Source organism: Suncus etruscus, chromosome 6 (assembly GCF_024139225.1).
Source record: "Suncus etruscus isolate mSunEtr1 chromosome 6, mSunEtr1.pri.cur, whole genome shotgun sequence".
Taxonomy (NCBI): Eukaryota; Metazoa; Chordata; class Mammalia; order Eulipotyphla; family Soricidae; genus Suncus; species Suncus etruscus.
The window spans coordinates 134,054,849-134,078,624 of NC_064853.1; positions in this window are offsets into that span (position 1 = coordinate 134,054,849).

Consider the following 23,776-nt stretch of genomic DNA (forward strand, 5'->3'; position numbering starts at 1 on the left):
GGGGGACAAAGAAAGGATCTTAAGACAAGGAAAACAAATATTTCTACTATAAGACCAAATTGGTGATCACAGAAGAGAGGTTGGGAGGGGAGTCTGTCATGGTACAGAGGCTGGAATTAAATTGTAGGGATGACTTTTGTGTGGCTTATTAGTGAGACTGATTTCTAAGGATGCTCCTAGCTCAAAGCATGTTCTAGAATGTGACTGTGCAACTGTGAGCTCCATAAAAATTAAATGTAAGAACTACTCAAAAAAGACCAGGTATATTTGTGTAAAATAGAGTCCTGGATGATGAAGGTAAAGTGACTACATTTACAAACTGAAGATCCCCAGAGCCTTGTTGTGACCTTGGGGTGTGCATTCTCCTCTTTCATATCCATTTCCGCCTGAGAAAGTTTGGAATCCATTGAGTCATGCCTTTCCTGGTCAAGGTTGACTCATTTTTACCATCCTCAGGGCTGACTATTGCCGAGGGCAGCTGTAAACGCAATGCCTGGGTACTCTCATGGGAACCTGGATCAGTCCAGAAGTCCCAGAATTCAAGCTCCCTTCACTCTCCCTGCCCAATCCATGCAGTCTTGAATGCCCACCTCCAGCTTCAAGAGGCACAGAAGGAAGGTTCCTGCAAATTCCATGGTTTATTACTTGTGTCAGGAGAACTGGGATCAAGGGGGGTAATGGCTTGGAGTCAGGAAACCATCCAGTCAGGTCAGAATCCATCTGAAATGACCCTTTGGCAGTGCCTTCTCTGCAAGCAAAGCACATTCCAGGCACAGGTCTACAGAGGATTTTCTTTCTTTCTTTTTTTTTTTTTTTCCCACTTTGCTGGAAGCCATTCCCCGCAAGAAAGTAATTTCTTTCTGAGCATATCCTCTTGTGAGTCAGGTCTTTATGTAGATGCAGGACGATCCGAATTAGAAATGAAATATTTGCTCTGAAACTGTTGGGGTTGAGGAGGGGTGGAGACTGGATTCACAGCTGTGTCCAATGAATGGAAAGCAGAGAATCCAGATGTTTGAACCATCTGTGTTCACAACAGACCAAAAGGGGATGACCAAGCTTTTCATTAACTGATGAGCAGAGAAATAAAACTATACACAATAGAATATTATTTTGTCCCAATAAGGGAATGAGACTTCTATCCAGACTCGCTTCATAGGGGTGAAGTCTGAGGCAATTACATGTCAGGAAGTAAGCAAAACATCAAACTACCCGTAATATGGTCCCACTTGGATAAAATATCTAGACTTGTCAACGTCTTGGCATTTCCTCAACTTCCTTGGGACCAGAAGTAGAAGGGACCAGAAGGAGTTGGGAGGAGTTAAGCCTGCATTGAGGGGGAGAGTTTCAGTTAGGGAAGATGAGAAAATTTGGGAGCTGAGTGGTGGTGATGGTTGCACCATAGTGCTATACTACAAATGTCTGTATGGCACTGAGCTGCACCTTTAGATAGGATAAAAGTGGTTCATGGCACATGAGTTTATTGAAGGCAATCACTAGGGATTTTTGACAGACCTCACTGTCCAACTTGCAACAAGAGCAATAACCACAATAACAGCAATAAGATCCTATCTGGTTTTGTTTAATAGAAATCAGGGGCTGGTGTGGCTGGAGAGATGGCATGGAGGTAGGGTATTTGCCTTGCATGCAGAAGGACAGTGGTTCGAATCCCGGCATCCCATATGGTCCCCTGTGCCTGCCAGGGGCATAGAGCCAGGAGTAACCCCTGAGCCTGGTGTGACCCAAAAACCAAAAAGAGAAAAGAAAGAAAGAAAGAAAGAAAGAAAGAAAGAAAGAAAGAAAGAAAGAAAGAAAGAAAGAAAGAAAGAAAGAAAGAAAGAAAGAAAGAAAGAAAGAAAGAAAGAAAGAAAGAAAGAAAGAAAGAAGAAAGAAAGAAAGAAAGAAGAAGAAAGAAGAAAGAAAGAAAGAAAGAAAGAAAGAAAGAAAGAAAGAAAGAAAGAAAGAAAGAAAGAAAGAAAGAAAGAAAGAAAGAAAGAAAGAAAGAAAGAAAGAAAGAAAGAAAGAAAGAAAGAAAGAAAGAAAGAAAGAAAGAAAGAAAGAAAGAAAGAAGGGGCTGGAACGTTAAAGCAGGTAGGCGTTTGTCTTGCATGCAGCCGACCCTGGGTTCAATCCCCAGCATCCCATATGGTACCCCAAACCTGCCAGTTGTGATTTCTGAGCTGAGAGCCAGGAGGAACCCCTGAGCACTATTTGCTGTGGCTTAAAAACCAAAATGAATAAATAGAAAAAGAAATCAGACTCATTTCAGCAGGCACCCAAGGTACAGAATCACTGCTCTACAATTGTGCTCACCCTCAAACTGCTCCAGGAGAGAACCAGGAAATCACTTCTGATCTCTGAGCATCACACTCAGCCCCATACCTCATTTCAGGCACATCCTAGCTTGGTGTTTATCCAGGGTCCCACTCCCTTCTCTTTCTTCCCCAAGACATACCCCATTAATAAAAATGTGCCCCAAGCATACCCCAACTTAACAGTAGAGTCCAGCTCAGATGGGCAGTCTTGTCCTCACCCTAATCTCTCTTAGAGTAATAGCTCTGACCTTGCTCAAACCTCTTCTGCCTGTGGCCTCTCTGGACTCTGTCCTTGGCTGACCCATCTCCCACACACTGCCCCACGTGCCAGTTTTTGAATGGTCCAGCCACAGGTTAGGGACATTGCCTGGAACATTTCGTCTGGAATAAATGTCTGGTCCTTCCATCTCCACTTTATTTTTGTTTTGTTTTGTTTTTTTGTTTTGTATTTTTGGGGCCATACCCGGTGATGCTCCTAGCGTCCTAGGGGTTACTCCTAGCTATGCACTCAGAAATTGCTCCTGGCTTGGGGGACCACATGGGACACCGGAGAATCAAACTGAGGTCAGTCCTAGGTTAGGCACATGCAAGGCAAACGCCCTACCGCTTGCACCACCACTCTGGCCCCATCCATCTCCACTTTTACGATTGTTAACTGCCACTTTCTCTAAGTACCTTCAGTGGCCAGATCACTTAAAATCACACCCCACCATCAGCATTCCAATCTCTGACCTACTCTGCTCCATGCATATCTATCTCTAACAAACTAGGGAGGCTAATAAATTTCCCTCATTTCTGTTGCTTCTTATCTGTGTCTCTTCCACATGGTGGCAAATCAGTGGTTCTCAAGCATCTTTCTCAGTCCTGGACATTAGAGACAAATTCTCTTGGCTGAAAATTTAATGAAATAGACTGAAAACTCTAGTCAAAGGCATTCGTCATTTCTTTTAGCCTTGCCTTTTGTGATCATCCCAGAAAGGTCTTTGCAATTCCCAAGAAAGGATTATTAACTCCTCAGTCCTTCCAGATTCAGGCTGTTTTTTTAACTTTAAAACATTTGAATAAAATTTGAAATGTATTTATTATATTCTGTGTGGTTGGGGAATAAACCTTTTGAAGTCTATGGTTTTTCTGTTTTCTAATAACTTTTCTTTCTTTGCTGATTTAAGATGCTAGCTCAATTATTTTATCCTTAATTTTTATTATGCTCAGTTCTGTCTCTAAACCTTCTATTGACCTGATTATTTACTATGACACCAGTTAACAAACTATTATAATTCTTTAAATGCACATATTCCTTTTATAAATTAATTAGAACTTTTTAAGCTTTGTCTCTTTGTCTTTCAGAAAGCAAACTTTCAGATTTATCAATTCTATTAGGCATTTATTTCTTTTGTACCTAAATGATTAATTTGCACTTGTGTCTTTATTCCTGTCTTTTTTTTTTAGAAAGGTTTGTTTTATTTTATTTTTAAGGGCTTTATTTATTATTTATTTTTGCTGGAGTTGGTTGTTCTTTTATTTTTATTCATTTAAGAATTCAAGCCTATGTCATTTCTCTGCATTGCTCAATGTAAACATCTCTGAAGTTTGATATGTTTTTTCTTGTTCTCATCTAAATGGCCCATCATTGCACTTTTAATTTCTTTTCTCTAAGAGTTGTTTAGATTAATGTTTTAATTTCCCACAAATTTACTCTTATTGTTATTTTAGTATTATTATTTTGTTTCACATTTTTATTATTGTGGTCAGAGGGTGATTCTATAAATTATCCTATGTTTAAAAAGGGTTAGATTTTTGATTTTTGCTGTTTTGAGTTTTTTGTGTGTGTGATTTGGAGAATGTCAGTTTCTATAACTGTTCCCAAGAAATGAGAAAAATGTGTATAATTTTTTCATAGCTACTAAGCTGAATATGTTCCTGTTAAGTTGACCTAAACATTTTAACTTTTCTGCATGTGGATGTTTAACTTTCAAAGAGAAGATAGCCTGATGACTTAAGGCCTTTGTCTTGGCATTTCTGTTGATTGCTCTGGCTTTTCTACTTTTATTTTAATTTTTAAAATTTATTGAGGGGGAAGGGGCCAAAGTGATAGCACGCAGTAGGGCTTTTGCCTTGCACACAGCCAACCTGGGATGGATCCAGGTTTGATTTCTTGCATCCCATATGGTCCCTGGAGCCTGCCAACAGCAATTTCTGAGCACAGAGCCAGGAGTAACCCCTGAGCAATGCCAGGTGTAGCCCAAAAACCAAAATAAAAAAGATATTGAGAGGGTGCCTTTGGAGTCACACCTAGCAAAGCTCAGGAATCACTCCTGAGTTGTGCTCAAGGGAATATATGGGTGCAAAGGTCAAACCTGGGTTAGCCCTATGCCAGGTACCTGTTTTATTTGCTGTCTAATCTCTCCAGCCTCATTTCTAAGCTTTTCCCTGATGTCTTTGAGTCTATGCTTTTGAGAAAGGTACCATGATCCTCACATTTGCAGGGCTGAGGGTCTTTCTATGGCAGTTTCTAATGAATGAGCATTTTCTCCCAGGCCCAAAGCAGGAGATCCTATGAGGTGCTGAGAACCAAAGTCAGCCACATGCAAAGCAGGCGCCTTCCTCACTATCCTATCTCTCCAGCCCAAAAGTTCTTGGATTTTTTTTTTAATAAGCTTGTTAGGAGTCTGGGAGATGGTTCTAGGGACGGGGTTGCTGACTTTTTATGCTGGAGCCTAAAGTTGCATCCCTGGCACATCACCATCCTGTAAACATCTAGGGAGTGAATTCTTTCACTTGCTCCCTAAAATGCCAACAGTGATCTAACCCATAAAGACCCTCTTCTTTTGGTAAGCATGTGCTATGCTTTGACTAGGGTCCTCAAAATTGCCTAAGGGGAAAAAGTTTCTTTCCACCCCACCATCAGCCTTGAAGTTTCTTGCCTGTTTAACTGTCTCCGAACCAGCTTCTATTTGCAGCCTCTGTTCCCCGTGTCCTCCCTCTTCGGACCTTGCAGGAAGCTCCCGAAGCACCACTTTCCCCAGGGAAAGAAGGCGCTCCTTTGATCTCACAGAGTCAAGGCCTAAAGATATAATTAAGGCTCAGGGTTGACATCTGGGATCAACTCGTAGGATGATCCATTGCTATGATGGCCAAAGTCTTTCTGCTCTTCCTGTTCTTTAACGCTTGGCCCCAGGGTTAAAATTCATCATCCTTTTGATTATATACATAAAACTCTGTGTGTCTAGCTGTTTTTAACGAAGGTGTTCAGGACGACAAACAGAAATTACTCCATACCTTAGAAAGAAACAGGCTACATCTCGGTTATGTTCTTAAAAATTCCACAACAATGATTAAGAACTTTGGACCACAAAGAAAGACTTCGGGTTTAGGCAACTTAGGATGCCTGGAGCCTGCAGTTGGTCTTATAGTAGGATGCTTCATTGGTAGGTTCTCCCTGTTTTTAGACCAAGAGTTTTTCCTTTCTATTTTCTACAACTTTTGCTGCACCTATGCAAAACAAACAAACAAAAAAACCATCCAGGGCCCGGAGAGATAGCACAGCGGCTTTTGCCTTGCAAGCAGCCGATCCAGGACCAAAGGTGGTTGGTTCGAATCCGGGTGTCCCATAGGGTCCCCCGTGCCTGCCAGGAGCTATTTCTGAGCAGACAGCCAGGAGTAACCCCTGAGTACCGCCGGGTGTGGCCCAAAAACAAAAAACAAACAAACAAAAAACCCACCCAACATGCATACCCTTTTTATTTCTTTTGTTTTCTCTTTGTTTACTTTTTTCTTTTTTATCTACTAAATGGGGCTCCCGCCTTTTTCATAGACTCTTGGGACACGGGATTACTTTGTTTTTGCCAATATTTATGCATTTTTATATAAAACTAAAAAGAAAGAAAAAAAAAAGAAAGAATGGGGGACAGGGACCAAGATATATTGGTGGAGAAAAAAAGGACAGAACTGAATGTCCCAGCCAAAGTCAACAACAATAGAATCAAGAGACCTAAACTTTAACAATCTAAACTGCTTGTTATACTGGCAGGCCTAGAGGGCAGAGGGTGGTGGTATAGGATGCACTCTGGGTTCATTGGTGAAGGGAGGTTGACACTGGCGGTGTGAATGGCCCTGACTCATTGTATATCTGAAGTTCAACTGTGAAATACTTTGTAGATCACAATGGTTTCGATAAAATAACAATTCAAAAAAATTTCCACTGATGGGGCTGGAGGATAGCATGGGAGCTTGGGCCTCTGTCTTGCATATGGCTGCCTCTGGGTCTATTCCTGGCACCCCACTGGGTCCTCCAAGTTCGGGTAGGAGTGATCCCCGAGCCCAAAGTTAGGAGTTAGTCCTGAGCTCTGCCAAGTGTAGCCCCATAACAACAACAACAACAACAACAAAGCCCCCCAAAAGAAAGACAACGAAGTGCTGAGGTCCATGGAGCAGAATGGATTTGGTTTCTCAGTGCACTCAACATCTGTCTCTACACTAAGCCATCGCAGGTCCTTGTACTCACAAGTACATAACTTCACTGAATTGCCCGTCAGTACCTACTCAGCATTGCTGGGCATGGGAGAATTACGGGGAAACCTTCACTCTAACCAGACCCCTTCTCAGGCATAGCCTGAAACCCAGACCACACAGGTTCCCATTCACATTGTCCACATTCCACGCATGTCCACATTGTCCACTTTCACGGCTAATAAATCCTCCCTGAGATTGTTCCCTCACCCCAGAACCCCAACTGAACTCAGCAAATCCGGTAAATCAGGGAGCAAGAGCTGAGTCACTTCAGTCATTGAAGGTGGGGCTGGTACATCTACCACGAGTCCAATCAGAGAAGGGACAAGCCCACTGCCAGCCCAGCTAGGACAGAAGCTGGGGGCGGAAATCTCTGCAGGAGCTCCAGGGGAGAAGTTCTTTTATTCTAGAGAGGGAGCCCAGCCAAGAAAGGGAGGAGCCCTTTGGGCAGGCTTTCTCACCTGCCGATTTCAGGCTCACAGCCATAGCAAAGATCTCGCCACTGGCCTGAGATTGATCCAGGAAACAGAAAGACCACAAAGGCACTCTGATGACGTCACTCAGGGCTCTGGTGGCTTCATCAATCACCGGAAGTAGCTCTTGAAGGTCTCTGTGCCCACGCAGCTTCCATTTTTGGCAGCAAAATAATGGTTGTTATTGCTTTGGGCAGTTTAGAGGATTAACTGCTGTGACTTGCAGAAATAACTATTCTTTTTCGTTGGTTTGGAGAGCTACACTGTGGTGCTCAGGGATTATTCCTGGCTCTGTGTTGGAGTGGTCCTAGCAGTGCTCAGCAGAACATAAATGGTGCCAGTGCACACGCGGAAGGTGGAGGGGAACCAACCAGAGTTGGCTTAATCCCTGTACTATCTCTTGGGATCCCTTAGGATCACTTCTGTTTTCCCTTAGTTGGGAGGCCAGATCAAGAGGTGCTCTTAATTGTGCTGGAGGGCGTCACAGGGGTCTCTGGAACTGAACTCAGGTCTCCCATATGCTGAGCATGCAGTGGTGCCCTCCGAGCCACCTCTACAACTCATGAGAACTTGAAACTCGGGGAGGGAGGGAAACACTGTGGATTTGGGGAGGGAAGTCATTTGCACCAAGTGAACTTAACTGCTGCTCCAATATAATGGTTATTAGGGGAGGAAGAGCTGGATTCCTCATATGGCCAGACTCAATAGGATCTGTGGAGACTTGGCCAAGCTCCGTTCACCACTTCAAAAGGCTCCAACACCAGAGGGCTGGTTGGCTGATGCTTCTTTTAGTTTGTTTGTTTGTTTTTGATTTGGGACCACACCAGGTGGTGCTCAGGGGTAGTTTCTAGTTCTGCACACAGAAATCAGGTTAGAGTGACTGTGGGTTAATGGGTAAGGTGCCTGCCTTGTACGCAGCTGGCCCCAGACAGACCAAGGTTTAAAACCCGACCTTCCACATGATCCCCTGAGCCTGCCAGGAGCGACTTCTGACTGAAGAACCAGGAGGAACCCCTGAGCGCCAACTGGCATGACCCCTAAACAAGAAAGAAAGGAAAGAAAGAAAGAAAAAAAGAAAGAAAGAAAGAAAGAAAGAAAGAAAGAAAGAAAGAAAGAAAGAAAGAAAGAAAGAAAGAAAGAAGGAAGGAAGGAAGGAAGGAAGGAAGGAAGGAAGGAAGGAAGGAAGGAAGAAAGAGAAAGAAGGAAAGAAAGAAGAAAGAAAAAGAGAGATGGAGAAAGAGAAAGAAAGAAGAGAGCAAGAGAGAGAAAGAAAGAAAGAGAGAGAGAGAGAAAGAAAAAGAAAGAGAAATCATTCCTAGCAGGGGATCGTATGGGATGCCAGGGATCCCAGGTCAGCCTCATGCAAGGCAAATGCCCTACCATTGTGCTATCACTCTGGCCCCTGCCTCTTTTATCTTGAAACCTCTTTGCCAGCAGAAAATTATAGAAAAAAGAAAGAAAGAAAGAAAGAAAGAAAGAAAGAAAGAAAGAAAGAAAGAAAGAAAGAAAGAAAGAAAGAAAGAAAGAAAAAGAAAGAAAGAAAGAGAAAGAAAGAAGGAAGAAAGGAAGGAAGGAAGGAAAAGAAAGAAAGAAAGAAGAAAGAAAAGAAAGAGAAAGAAAGAAAGGAAGGAGGAAGGAGGGAGGAAGGATGGAAGGAAGGAAAGAAAAGAAAGAAAAGAAAGAAAGATAGAAAGAAAGAAAGAAAGAAAGAAAGAAAGAAAGAAAGAAAGAAAGAAAGAAAGAAAGAAAGAAAGAAAGAAAGAAAGAAAGAAAGAAAGAAAGAAAGAAAGAAAGAAAGAAAGGAAAGAAAGAAAAAAGAAAGAGAAAGAAAGAAAGAGAGAAAGAAAGAAAGAAAGAAAGAAAGAAAGAAAGAAAGAAAGAAAGAAAGATAGAAAGAAAGAAAGAAGGAATGAACGAAGGAATGAATGAAGGAAGGAATGAAGGAAGGAAGGAAGGAAGGAAGGAAGGAAGGAAGGAAGGAAGGAAGGAAGAAAGAGAAAGAGAAAGGAAGAAAGAAAGAGAAAGAGAAAGGAAGGGAGGATGGGAGGAGGAAGAAGAAGGAGGAGGTGGGAGGGGAAGAAAACGAAGACTAGGAGGAGAAGAAAGATTTTGTTATTGTGAAAGAAAGCAAGTTCCAACAAATCAAAGTGACTCAGCAGTCATCATGTCCATTCGGGCTATTAAGGAGCTCCTGACTGAGGCTGAGGGTGGTAACTATTCTTTGCTGTCACCAGGGTGCATGACTCATGCCTGCTGCCTGGCTCTTTAAGAACCAGCTCGTGTCTTGGGTTCACCTAGGCTTGTTTCCACTGCTCCAGAACAATTACAGTGCAGTTATTCTTAGCATTTGCACGCTCAACCATTCACGGCCCTTGGGTTCTCCTCTGACTGCCTCTCTCTGGGTTTGGGGTCTGCCCAGCCCCTCCGAGGATGCCACTTGCCCCAGTCACATCTTGCAGTTTGGACTTTTCCTGGAGGTCACTGCTGGCTGTATCTTTCTTCGAGAATCCAAGACAGAAAGTTTCCCACCATTCTTTTCCTCTATAACATTTCCCCTCCCTTCTTCTTTCTTTTTGGTCTCTCCTGGCAATGCTCAGGGCTTACTACTGGCTCTGCTCTCAGGAATTACTTCTGGCAGTAAGCCCAGGGGACCATTTGGGATGCTGGGCTCAAACTTAAGTTGGTTGTGTGCAATGTGAGTGCCCAACCTCTGTACTATCTCTCCAGCCTCTCCTCTTTTTCTTTCTTTCTCCTTCCTTCCTTTCTTTTTCTTTCTTCCTTCTTTCTTTTCTTTCTTCTTTCTTTTTTCTTTCTTTCTTTCTTTCTTTCTTTCTTTCTTTCTTTCTTCTTTCTTTTTTTCTTCCTTTCTTTTTTCTTCCTTCCTTCCTTTCTTTTTCTTTCTTCCTTCATCTTTTGTTTCTTTTTCTTTTCTTCCTTCCTTCCTTCTTCTTTCTTTCCTTCTTTCTTTTCTTTCTTCTTTCTTTTTTCTTTTTCTTCCTTTCTTTCATTCTTTTTCTTCTTCCACACGTTTTCTTTCTTTCTTTTTCTTTTCTTTCCTTCTTGCTTTCTTCTTCTTTCCTTCCTTTTCTTTCTTTCTTTCTTTCTTTCTTCTTTCTCTTTTTTCCTTCCTTTCTTTTTTCTTCCTTCCTTCCTTTCTTTTTCTTCCTTCCTTCATCTTTTGCTTCTTTTTCTTTTCTTCCTTCCTTCCTTCTTCTTTCTTTTCTTTCTTCTTTCTTTTTTCTTTTTCTTCCTTTCTTTCATTCTTTTTCTTCTTCCACACGTTTTCTTTCTTTCTTTTTCTTTTCTTTCCTTCTTGCTTTCTTCTTCTTTCCTTCCTTTTCTTTCTTTCTTTCTTTCTTTCTTTCTTTCTTTCTTTCTTTCTTTCTTTCTTTCTTTCTTTTTCCTTCCTTCCTTCCTTCCTTCCTTCCTTCTTTTCTTCTTAAAGGTCTTATTAATTTGCAGACTGGCTAATTACAACTCCTCTGGGCTAAATAACTGTGCAGTTGGCGCTGTAATAGCCAAGCGGCTGGGGCCTCCGAGCAGGTCCTGTTTTTTTCTCCGCCTATTACACACATTGTTTTAGGTAATTAACATCCACTTTGTAGTGGCAGCCCTGACGCCTCCGTGTCTGAGCAGCTTCTTGGCTGACAGCCTTCGAGGCAGCCTGGTGAACCTCTTGCAAAATCAGAGGATATTATTATATAATTCTTCCCGATGAAAGCCCAGGGGGAATTTGCACACAGAGCTACGTGTGAGCTTTTTGGATGGAAGTTCCATGTACACAGACTGCCTTTTTGGAAGGCGGCTGTTCCTTCCAGTCAGGCGAGTGGGATGAGGGGATGAGGGGATGAGGGTGGGAGAAGAGTACAAATGGGGACTGGAGCGACAGTACAGCGGGCAGGGCGTTCTGTCCTTAGCACTACATAGGGTCCCCTGGGTCCCGCCAGGGGTGACCCCTGAGCTCAAAGTCAGGAGTAAGCACCGCTGAGTGTAGCCCCAAAACTTAAAGAAATGACCTAGAGCATGTTTGTTGCATGAGCATCACTGTCACTCTGGTGAACAGTATAACCAAAATATACACAAGACACGCAACTCAGAGGATAACTCCTCCCCACCCTCACCTTCAGCGAGGGCAGGCACCCCAACTGAAACATGAACCCCATGGCAGGCATGGGAGAGCGACCCTTCATCATCATAGGGAAGGAGAAGGGGGTAAGGTAAGGGGAGGTAGCAAATTAAAAAGGATTATTCAAATAGTTATCATTTTCTACACCTCAAATTCTGAGGGGTTTTTGAGGGGAAGGGGAGTTCTCAGGGCTTCTTCCACACTCTACACTCAGGGCTCACTTCTGGAGGGAGTCTGGAGAGCCTCTATTGTCCCTGGGATGGAACCTGGGTCAGTCACGTTGAAGGCAAAACCTTTCTCTCCAGCTCTGTGTTCTGGTTTATAGTATCACTCTGGATTGAAATATAGGATGGAAGCTCCATGGGTGCAGTGAAGACTTTGAGATTGTTCAAGGCTCTTTGTTTTATTTATTTATTTTTGGTGGAGAGAGGCACACATGGCAATACTCAGTGCTTGGTCTTAGCTCTGCACTTAGAGATCACGCCTGGTGGAGGTCAGGGGGCCCATGCCCAGGTTGGTCATGTGCAAGGCAAGTGACCTTCTCACCCTACAATTTCTCTGTCCCCCCTTTTATGGTCACACCTGGCGGTACTCAGGGGTTACTCCTGGCTCTGTGCTCAGAAGTAGCTCCTGGCAGGCACAGGGGACCATATGGGATGCCAGGATTCAAACCACCGTCTGTTTGAATCAGTTGTGTGCAAGGCAAATGCCCTTCCGCCGTGCTATCTCTCCGGCTCCTCTCTGGCCCTTTGTAAGGCCCTTGAGTCAAGCAGTTGGCTCATTTCACAGGAGCTTCTTCGTGTCTTCTTTCATTCTCAGCCTTGAGACAGAGTGCATGCTCGTTCAGGGTCTGTTCCCAAATTCATCAGCAGCCGAGGTCCCATGGAAGGAATTACTAACTGGTTTTTGTAGTTCTTTCAGAAACTGCTGACCCCCAGAAATAATATGTGGGGGGGGCATATCTCAACACCTTGTCACCCCACCTCACAATGTTTTAAGACAACGGCAACCAGCACAGAATATCTGGCTGGCACAGTGTCACCGGAGGCAGTCTGGCACGTAATATTTTCTCCGTCTGTGACAGTGAGCTGCCAGGGTGAATTAGCAAATGTGACTCTATCTCTTGGCTCTGACAGTGGAGCAACTGGGAGAAAGACGAGGGATCGGATGTGATGTTGGCAGGCGCTGAGGGTTTTCCAGTATTTATTGGCCGGTGTTTTATGAAGATGATGGGAGTCCTAAATGTCTGCTGCAGGCCCCGAGTCTTCCCAGAAATGCATCTCACCAGCTCAGGGTGGAATTATGGGGCTTGACTGCCTGCAGAATGGATCCTACTGCCCCCCAGGTAGATCTATTACAATGAGTAAGAGCAGGGCCCAGACAGGCAGAGCCACTGTCTCCTGGCAAGACCAAAGGACCCAGGTTGTAAAGACAACAACAGATCAAAGGGTCTGCAGGCCTCAACAGGGGGGAGAGCAGAAAGGGAGAAGGCAAGTCCATGGGAGGCCAGACCTGGCTTCAAACCTTCTACAGTGTACAATGTCCACAACCTTGGCCTCTTCATCTCATGAGCTCATCAAGCCACGCCCACCAGAATCCGATGAGAGCAAAATTAACAACAGGCAGAGAAGCAATGATTGGTGCAAGTAAAGCGGGCTAGGGCATTTAACTGGCACCGAACAGATCCCAGTTTGATCTCCGGCATCCCATAAGGTCCCCCAAGCCCTGCCAGGAATGCTTCCTGAGCACACAGTAAACCCTGAGTAGCATGGAGGTAAGGCATTTGCCTTCCATGCAGAAGAACAGTGGTTCGAATCCCGGCATCCCATATGGTTCCCCAGTGCCTGCCAGAGGAGATTTCTGAGTGTAGAGCCAGGAGTAACCCCTGAGCACTGCCGAGTGTGACCCGAAAAAAAAACCCAAAAAATTAAAAATAGAAAATGGGGAGGCCAGAGAGATAGCATGGAGGTAAGGCATTTGCCTTTCATACAGAAAAGGTCATTGGTTCGAATCCCAGCATCCCATATGGTCCCCCAAGCCTGCCAGGAGCGATTTCTGAGCGTCGAGCCTGGAGTAACCCCTGAGTGCTGCCGGGTGTGACTCAAAACCCAATAGATAGATAGATAGATAGATAGATAGATAGATAGATAGATAGATAGATAGATAGATAAAATTTAAAAAATAAAAATGGGAGAAAAGGTAAAAATGAAATTCAGGACCTCACATCCCCAAGTAGGGTGCACATTATGCCTCAACCAGCTGATGTCCTTCCATGGAAAGGGGTAACCCTTGGAAAAGCAAACAGTGTTCTCAGAGGTGCTGAGCTGGCTCTCAGAGGTCCCCTAAACTTTGTGTCAGTCACATGCAGGTTGGGCTCTCAGGGAGCCAGAGAAGACTGAAGCAAATGAGAAGAAAGGACCAGAAACCACCAGGACCAGACGTTCTAGCTCGGAGCATAGATCCCGGGGGATAAAGAGGTGACGAGAGTCAGTGGTCATGTCCCTGTTCCACCAGGAATAAGAGATGACTCTCTAGAATCTCTGGAAGTTGCCCGGGAGCGTCTCACTTAAGTGTTTCATGGACACTAGGGTGGCATCTTGAGACCTTTGGGGTGAGAAGAAAAATTGGGCTCTTTAAAACCTCTTGCGGGGAGGCACCTGGCCACCAGAGGGCGCTGCAGCTCAGTTCATTCCAATAGGCTCTGGCTTGGAGAAACACTTGGCCTTCTCAGCTCCCCACCAACAGATGTAGAGGTGCGGACCTCTACATGGAGAGGGCCTTGCTCTGAGCTCCCTGCGAGTTCAAGAGCTTTGCTAAAGGATGGACCACCTTATCAGAGGCACCAAGATAAGAGGACTATAAATGTTTCAGTGCTGCTTGCAGATAAGTTAAAAAATGGAAAATAAACGAGGGGTGGAGGCTGGGGAGCCACCTCAAAGGGCTGCATCTAGTTGGGGGCCACACCTGGCAGTGCTCAGAAATTACCCCTGACACTGTGCTCTGGGCCTTATGGGGTGCCAGGGTCAAACCAGGGCTGGATGCGCTCATGACATGTGCCTTTCCCCTGACTGTCTCTCAGGTCCCTGATTACAGCTTTCGAAGCAGGCACTCACATACAGCCACTACATAGCTGTAAGAAATGATGCAATCATGCAATTTGCTGCAACTTAGATGAAACTGGGAGATATGTTTAATGAAGTAAGCCAGAAGAAGGACAAATACCGGATGAAATCACTTATATGTGGCCTTTAAAGTAACTGCATGAGGGAATGCAATGGTTTAAAAGGGGCTTGTCTAGAACATTCTTGGATCCAGAGTATAGTGAGGAGAAAAAAAGAAATTGAGTGGAGAAAGACAAATGTGAAATAATAGGGGCCAATGGGACTTGATACATTGGTGCTGTTAAGGAAGGACAGAACTAAAAATCTAAACCGCAGTGTCAACAACAATTAAATCAGGAGACCCAAAAATCTAACAACCAAGCTTAAAAAATGTATTATGATGGCAGGTTGGGGTATTATAGGATGAACTCGGGGAACATTGGTGAAGGGAATTTGACACCGGTGGTGGGGTTAGTGCTAAAACTTTGTATGCCTAAAACTTAACTATGAATACTGTATAGATCACAATGCATTAAATAAAAATATTTAATTATTTAAAAATAATTTCATTTTTGGTTTGGGGCTCATACCAGTGTTGCTCAGAAGCTCTGGGCTCAGAATCGCTCCTGCAGGTTCTCAGGGACCATAGGGAATGCTGGGGATTGAACCTGGTGGCTGGCAGCATACAAGGCAAGTTGACGTCTGTACTATTGCTCCAGCCCTGCAAGATGATCATTTTTTTTTTAGTTTTTGGGCCACACCTGGCGTTGCTCAGGGGTTACTCCTGGCTGTCTGCTCAGAAATAGCTCCCGGCAGGCACGGGGGGACCATATGGGACACCGGGATTCGAACCAACCACCTTTGGTCCTGGATCGGCTGCTTGCAAGGCAAACAACGCTGTGCTATCTCTCCGGGCCCGCAAGATGATCTTTTAATAATCATTATTTTAGTTTGGGGGCACATCCTGTGAATTCAGGGCTTATTCCTAAATTTTGGTAACTCCCTACATGGGCCACAGGAAAAGCAAACACCTTGTCTCTAGCCCCAAAAGCTGAAGTTTTGGGTTGCCGATGGACTGCTAAGTGCCAACAATATGGAAGCTCACCCTGTCCTGGAAGAGGGTAGAAGAGGTTCTGGAACAGCCTGGTTCTCCTTATCACATTTACCTGGGAAAAGTAAGGTGCCTGAAAAAGACTATGTGCACCCAGGAACCCACCTGACTTGGCACCCCAGAGAGGGCACTGCCACCACAGGCAGCGCTGGAGCATCTGCTAGTTTGTAGCATCTCTGGCTCAGCAGGTGGAAGTAAAAACCGAGCTGGAGCTGAGTGGACTTAATCAAGCTGATTAAAATAAGAACAACAACAACGGGGCCGGAGAGATAGCATGGAGGTAAGGTGTTTGCCTTTCATGCAGAAGGTCATCAGTTCGAATCCCAACGTCCCATCTGGTCCCCCGTGCCTGCCAGGAGCAATTTCTGAGCCTGGAGCCAGGAATAACCCCTGAGCACTGCCGGGTGTGACCCAAAAACCACAAAGAAAAGAAAGGAAGGAAGGAAGGAAGGAAGGAAGGAAGGAAGGAAGGAAGGAAGGAAGGAAGGAAGAAAGAAAGAAAGAAAGAAAGAAAGAAAGAAAGAAAGAAAGAAAGAAAGAAAGAAAGAAAGAAAGAAAGAAAGAAAGAAAGAAAGAAAGAAAGAAAGAAAGAAGAAAAACAAGAACAACAGCTCAGTGAATTGCAATCCCACACTATTTTATGGAGGCTTTCCTCTTTGAGTCCAAGGGATCTGGGAGAGAGGCCATCAGTAAATGCTGACTTTATAGATGCAGAAAATCAGTGCAACGGGGGTCCAACAACTTGATGGAAATCAGGGCTGAGCCCCTCTCACCATAGGGAGAAGGGTGAGTTGCACCCTCCACACACACAGTTCTCTCTCTGTCCTCTCTGTCATCTTTCTGTCCTATCTCTCTGTTCTCTCTCTTTCTGTTCTTTCTCCTTCTGCTCTCTCTCTCTCCTCCCCTCCCCTCTTTGGCACTTGGCAATATATTTCATCTGAGCATTTTGAATTTAATCTTCCAACAATTTTCACCATTCATAAACAGCCAACAAAAAATTCTGCACTTGCCTGCCAAGAGTAGCGAGGATGGGTCTGTGGGGGAGCCGGGGCCAGCAGTGTGGGAGCCTGTGTCTGTGTCCCCCAAATAGGGGGCCTGTGGGGTACTGACTCAGGGCACTTGCTGGGTTTCACCACTTGGAGGGGCTGGGCCCCACATAACTGAGAGATTACCGAGGAAATGAGTCGAACCCTCTCTTCTATGCCAACTTTGAATCCCTAGGTTTTTTATTTTTCCTGGTTCATAGCCCCAAAGGTTGCTATGGGGGTAGTGGTGGCGGGCCATGTTACTCTTGGCTCCATGCTCAGGAATGACCCTCCTGGTGGTCTAAGGATGGGTACCATCTGCTGTGCTCTGGATTCTGACTGGGCTTGGCTGCATGCCAGGCAAGAACCTCTGCAGACCCAGAAGCACAGAATTTAAAGTCAGATAGACCAGACTCTTGCTTGTTAGCTGAATGTCCTTGGGCAAGTTGCTTGGCCTCTTGAAGTGACAGCATCTTCCTCTGTAAAAAGGAATGTGACTTGTTCTGAGTTGCTTTTGGAAATGTGGCTCAGTGGGAAAGCATAGGCCTAGTATGTGTAGCTGGATTAGGCCACTGTTCTTTCTCTCTCTCTCTCTCTCTCTCTCTCTCTCTCTCTCTCTAGGCCACTGTTCTTTCTCTCTCTCTCTCTCTCTCTCTCTCTCTCTCTCTCTCTCTCTCTCACACACACACACACAACGAGAGCTCTCTAACTCTTTCTTTAATGAAAAACACTGGTAAAAAGGGTTGCAGAGCTAGAACAACTTGTTTTGCACATAGCTGATCCAACATTGAACACAGTCCTTCCTTCCTTCCTCCCTTCCTCCCTTCCTCCCTTCCTCCCAATGATGGTGAGTTATTTGACCCTTGATGGATAATCCCCATGACTTCCTTCAGCTGAACTGATTGCGCAGTGCCTATCTTGGGAATATTGGTACACATGGCCCCCATTCTGAATGGCTTCATGTTGATCTGGTCAGGTTACTCAGCTGCCCCACCACTTATGGTAGCAGAGGTGCCCTCAGACCGAACAGAAGCAGGCAGGGAAGAGGAAAGAGCTTAAGACTCTGAGAATAGTCCCAGAAGCTGAGGCCCACTGCCTTTCTTCTACAAAAGGTGCTTTGTGTGAGGACCTCAGCTCCCTGCAACCTGCAGCAGCTTATCGGGGTCACTGATGAGGCAGAATCCAAAGAGAATGCTCCATTTGAGGAGGACCAACAGCAGGGAAATGAACAGGTCCCAGCACCCAGATTCTGGCCCAGGAACCAAAGGTCTTTCCATCCCAAGCAACCTCAGCAGCCTACCACAGGAGATGAAGATGAAACCAAGCCCCCAGCCAAAGCCCAACTGGGGAGAAACTGCTTTCAGAACCTAACTTTCTTTTAGGTTACTCTCTTGATCCTATTTGCATCGGTCACTGTATCGCTAGTTAAACTGTGTATTCTACCTGTATAGATCTTAATAGTTACTTTTTTGTCCTATGCCCACTGCAAACAGGTAATTATGTTTCCCTTTCTAGTGCTTAACATTAGTTTCCACAGTTCCTGGTGAATGTTTTCCAATTGCTGTGATGCTTGACTGTGTATGTCATTTAGCAACTTATTCTCAAATTATGTCTGCAAAAATATTCTAATGTCTTTATCCACAGAAGTCAATGGAAAAAGACCTTGGATACTATAGACTTTTATTACAGTGCTCATAAGAATGCTTTTGAAAATTTCTTTTTCTTTTTCTTTTCTTTTTTTTTGTTTTTTTTTTTGTTTGTTTGTTTGTTTTTTGTTTTTGAGTCACACCCGGCAGCGCTCAGGGGTTCCTCCTGGCTCTAAGCTCAGAAATCGCTCCTGGCAAGCTCTGGGGACCATATGGGATGCCGGGATTTGAACCATCGATGTTCTGACAGCAAGGCAAATGCCCTACCTCCATGCTATCTCTCTAGCCGCAAATTTATTTTCAAACTATGTATAATCTACAGAAATGTTCTTATGATTTTATTTAGAAAAGTTTATAAAAAAGAAACTTGGGTGCTATAAACCCAGGAAACATAATTACCTGTTTGCAGTGGGCATAGAACAAAAAAGTAACTATTAAGATCTATACAGGTAGAATACACAGTTTAACTAGCGATACAGTGACCGATGCAAATAGAATCAAGAGAGTAACCTAAAAGAATGTTAGGTTCTGAAAGCAGTTTCTCCCCAGTGCTCAGTGTAAGAATGCTTAAGAATTTTTAATTAAGTATAATTGCAGAAAGGTTCTAATATTTATGTTTAGAGAAGTCTATAAAAATTTTGTGGGGCCGGGCGGTGGCGCTGGAGGTAAGGTGCCTGCCTTGCCTGCGCTAGCCTAGGACGGATCGCGGTTCGATCCCCCGGCGTCCCATATGGTCCCCCAAGAAGCCAGGAGCAACTTCTGAGCGCATAGCCAGGAGTAACCCCTGAGTGTCACAGGGTGTGGCCCAAAAACAAAAAAAAAAAAAAATTTTGTGATATGGGGCCAGACCAGTGGCACAGTGGTAGGGCTTTTGCCTTGCATGCGCTGACCTAGGATGAACCGGGATTCAATCCCCGGCGTCCCATATGGTCTCCCAAGCCAAGAGCAATTTCTGAGCACATAGCCAGGAGTAACCCCTGAGCATCTCAGGGTGTGGCCCAAAAAGCAAAAACAAAAAAAAATTGTGATATGTATAAGACAAGGATATGGAAAAAATGATTGTTTTGAGAATGATGTATGCACAAGTAATTTTTCTAGCCAAGTGATTCCTTAGGAATTAGAACATTTTCTCACCACCTTACTGCTAAAGAGTTCTTTTCTTTTTACTTAACTAACTTTTACTGTACCTATGCAAAATAGCAAACAAATTTATACATTCTGATCTGGGGTTCCCGCCTCTGGTGGACAACAATAAAACAAAATTTTTGTAGTCTTTCTCAAGATTTTTTTTGTTATTGTTCACATCCAGCAGCATTCAGAGATTACTCTGGCTCTGCATTCAGAAATCGCCCCGGGCAGGCTCGGGGACCATATGGAATGCCGGGATTCCAACCACCGTCCTTCTGCATGCAAGGCAAATGCCTTACCTCCATGCTATCTCTTCAGCCCCATGGCTACCTTTTTCAAACCTGTCTGCCTGGGGCTGGAACAGAAATTACACTAACATCATCTTGGACAAAAAAGTGGACTGGCTTGAGGGAAACAGACAATTATTTTTTCCTCCCAGCCTCCTTCCAGAAGAATGGAATAAGACACTTGCCTTGCCTCACGGGTGACCTTGATTGGATCCCCAGCATTGCACAGATTGAAGCACTGCTAGGAGTGATCCCTGAACATAGAGCCAGGAACAAGACAAATGTGGCTCCACTCCCAGATGAAAGCTGGCATTTCTTTAGCCGTGGTTTTGTTTGGTTGAGGAAAGGGAGTGGGGAATCTCTCCAAATGGTGCTAAGTGGACACAGTGGTTGCTCCAGGCAATACTGGTCCAGATGACTCAAGATTTGGATCTAGTGATGCTTAGTGAATGCCTTGGGCAAATCCCACCTTTGTTCAGTACTCAGGAGACCTCCAAGGGTCAGGGACTGAACTCGACATTCCAGGCCAGCCTGTGTTACCATCTTTGGTGCCAACTCCCTGCCCTCACTTCCTCGTCAGGCAGTAAACTCGTTGTCAGTGATGCTTGCACTCATGTAGAGCTGGTTACAGTCCAGTTCAGACAAGAAAGCCCAAGCTTCGCCTTTTTACCCACTCAAGCCAAGCCAGGGCTTACAGCCAGCTGGGAAACTACATCTTTCTCCCTTTGACCACCTGCAGTTGGAGCCAGAGAAATAGTACAGTGGGCAACACTGTGAGGTGGATTCCCAGCACCTCATAGAGTCCCCTGAGTCAGGAGTGAACTCAGCTGGATGTACCCCCCACCCACAGCAACAAAAACAATAAAAAAAAAAAAAGTAGCTGATTATATGCCTTTGCACCAAACTGCTTCAGGGGCTTGAGCTGGTGGCAGTGGACCAGGTTGGGACCCTCTAGATCTCCACCCACCATGATTTATTTGATCTTAACATGCTAACACTGCAACAATTTATTAAAATAATAGCCAACATCTCACTGTCATCCTCCAAGAGTGGGAGAGATGGGACAGGGATTCAGTGCCTGCCTCACCTGCTTTAATCCCTGGCATCCCAAATAGTCCACCCAAACATCTCACAAAGTGGCCACAATAATGTCCAGCTCCCCAGATGCCCTTTCTCTTTTTGAAAGTTCTGGGTTGACCAGAGCCTGCTTTGATGCCTGACTCACAAACTCCCCAGCCAGTGTTCACAGGCAGCTGGCTTTAGGCTCTTGAAGCTGCCTGTGCCCCTCTATTCCAGGGGTAACACGCAAGACAGTGAGAGGAGAAACCTCCTACAATGAGTTGTTTCCTGCCCACAGGGGCCCAGTCATGCCACAGCAAAACAGATCCGAGTCCTGGGCAGCAAGTGAAAAGCTGGCCTCCATACAACTGACCAGCGCTGGTGTACCATGCCACCTGCTCCCAGCACAGCAAACCCCCTAGACCAGGCCAAAGGCTGCCTGAAGTGGTCTGGCTCCCACTGCTCAGCCCTGAGCAACCCTGACACTTTCAACAAGATTGCCTTTTATCTCTGCTTTGTGGGCCCAAGGAACCAAACCCGGCTGCCAAACACAAATGAAGGTGTAATTATTTTCCTTCCCTGAATCACTTGCTTTCATGTGTCAGCTTGCTGAGCAAATAGAACCACACCTCAGATTTTAATTGTGGGGCTCGGGGCTCGGGGCCACAAGAAAACCTCTTCCAAGTGCCTCCTTTGACTTTCAACTTGAGCAACTGATTCTTGGGGTCAGGCCACCCCATCCCACTCATCCCACTTTTCCTTTTGTTACTCATGAGCTCTCAAATTCTTCACAATTAATATTGCAACTGCTAGGTCACAGAAAAGTACCATCTCTGGCCCTCCTAAAAGCACACAATCATCTTGGGCAGGTAAATTGCTCTTTCTCCTCAGTCATGGAGTGTATGTCTGTATCCAAACTAAGACCCTATTTCTATGAATAGTTACATGAGGCATTTGGTCCTTCTACCAAGGTTGGCTGCAGTTTGAGTCAAAAAAAGCTGTTCAGAGATAACCCGACCAGGAGTAATCCCTTAGCAATTAGAAGTTAGCCCAGAGCACTGCTCCAAACAAAAACAACATACAATGGGAGACCCCCAGGAAAATGGAGCTGGGCCATGGAGTGGGTCACCTCAATAGAGCTTGGCAGCCACCAGGATTGCACCCAACTATTCCCAGGACCATATGGAGCTGGGGATTGAATCTGGGTCGGGCACATGCAAGATGTGTATTCTAACCATTGCACTAGCTTTTCAGCCAAGCGTAAATTATTCTGAGAGACTCTTCCTTCTTCCTGTCTCAGCAGATACCCAGAGATAATTAGACATGACATATTGATAATTGAAACTCTAGAAATCAGCCTTGCACAGGACTGACCTGGGTTCAGTCCCCAGTACTCCATATGTTTCCTGAGCACTACCAGGAGTGATCCCTGAGCGCAGAACCAAGAGTAAGCCCTGTGCACAACCAGGTGTGGCACCCCAAAACCAAACCAAAACAAATCACTCTAAACTCATTGGAAGAATTTTCTCCTCTTATTGTGGGGGATGCTACATCCAAAGACCCCTAGGATAGAGTCCTAGCCCCAGGCATGACCTAGTCTTAGGATGGTTCTTCCTGAGGCTCAGTTGCAGGGTGGGTCTCCTGGGAGAGGAGGGACAGTCAGGGAAGTTCCCTTTTTATTGTTTGTTTATTCTGGGGTCACAGCTGACTATGCTCAGTGGTTACTCTGACTGTGATTTCAGGAATCACTTCTGGTGTACTGGGGACTACTTGGGATGTTGGGGATCATACCTAAGAAAGAAAGCAAGTACACTACTTACTATAGTATCTCTCAGGTCCCCATGTGACGCTTTTTATGTCTTTATATGTCTAAGCTACACTGTTATTTCAGCTACTACTTTCTTTTCCTCCCTCCCTTTATTTCCTCCCTTCCTTCCTCCCTCCCTCCTTTCTTCCTTCCTCTCTTTTTGACACCCTCTCTTGCAGGTTATCAAAACTGGGGCTCCCACATGCAAACAAAGCAAGTGTTCCAAGCCCTCTGAGCCATGTCCTGGGCACCTCCATCCTTTCAGGCAAAGACTATAACTGCATGCTGGTGGATATTGTCTGCCAATTGCCGAGGTGCCAATACTCTCCAACCCAAAGGCTGAATCCTAAAATACCAAGAGGATCTCCAGAGGCTGGCACTGCGGGAATACATCCAGAGTAGACTTTCCACCACACAGATGCCATGGATGTAAAGAATCTCAAGTGCACAGATAATAGTAAAATGTAATAAAATAATTAGGAAGTGATGAGTTTTGAGTATTTATGACCTTTGTTTTTCATATAATTTACTTAATTATAAGTGTTTATAATTTAATCTCTCGTAATTGCTGCACTTAACAACCAGCTTGCAAAACCCCCAGCAATTTAATAATTGCCTCTCAAAGGCCGGTAAGGGCAGGTTCTGGCACATTCCAGTGCCTAACCCCACAGAAGAGTTCAAGGAGAGTTTTTCTTCTCTACAGTGATGCTGAGATCAAGAGTGGCGCCACAGTGCTGGGAAGGAAAAGGATGCCCGACTCTGATCCTTGATAGCTTCAGATCCCAGGCCTGCCACCTTCTGGCTCTAGAACTATTCATTTCCTGTGACACTCCATACCTCAGTTTCTTCTTCCTTAGAATGGGTGTGAGGGCTGCTCTAGCGGGTGCCACACCTGGTCTCTAGGGGGTGCCCCTGCATACTGACATTTTGAAAGATGAGTTGAAATCACAGGGAGCGGAGAAGCCTGGGGGAACATTCCAGATAAGGGGAAGAGCTGGGGGTGGGTAATTCCAGATCCTAAAGGATGTGAATGAAGAAATGAGCAGCAGCAGTGGCCAGGATAACTCTGCCCATATCTGCAAAGCCATGTAGGCTCTCAAAAGTACTGAACTGGAGCAGACCCACCTGGAGAACTTCATTTGGGGAGGTGAGGCATGACCAGCTGTATTCAGAGTTTACTACTTGCTCT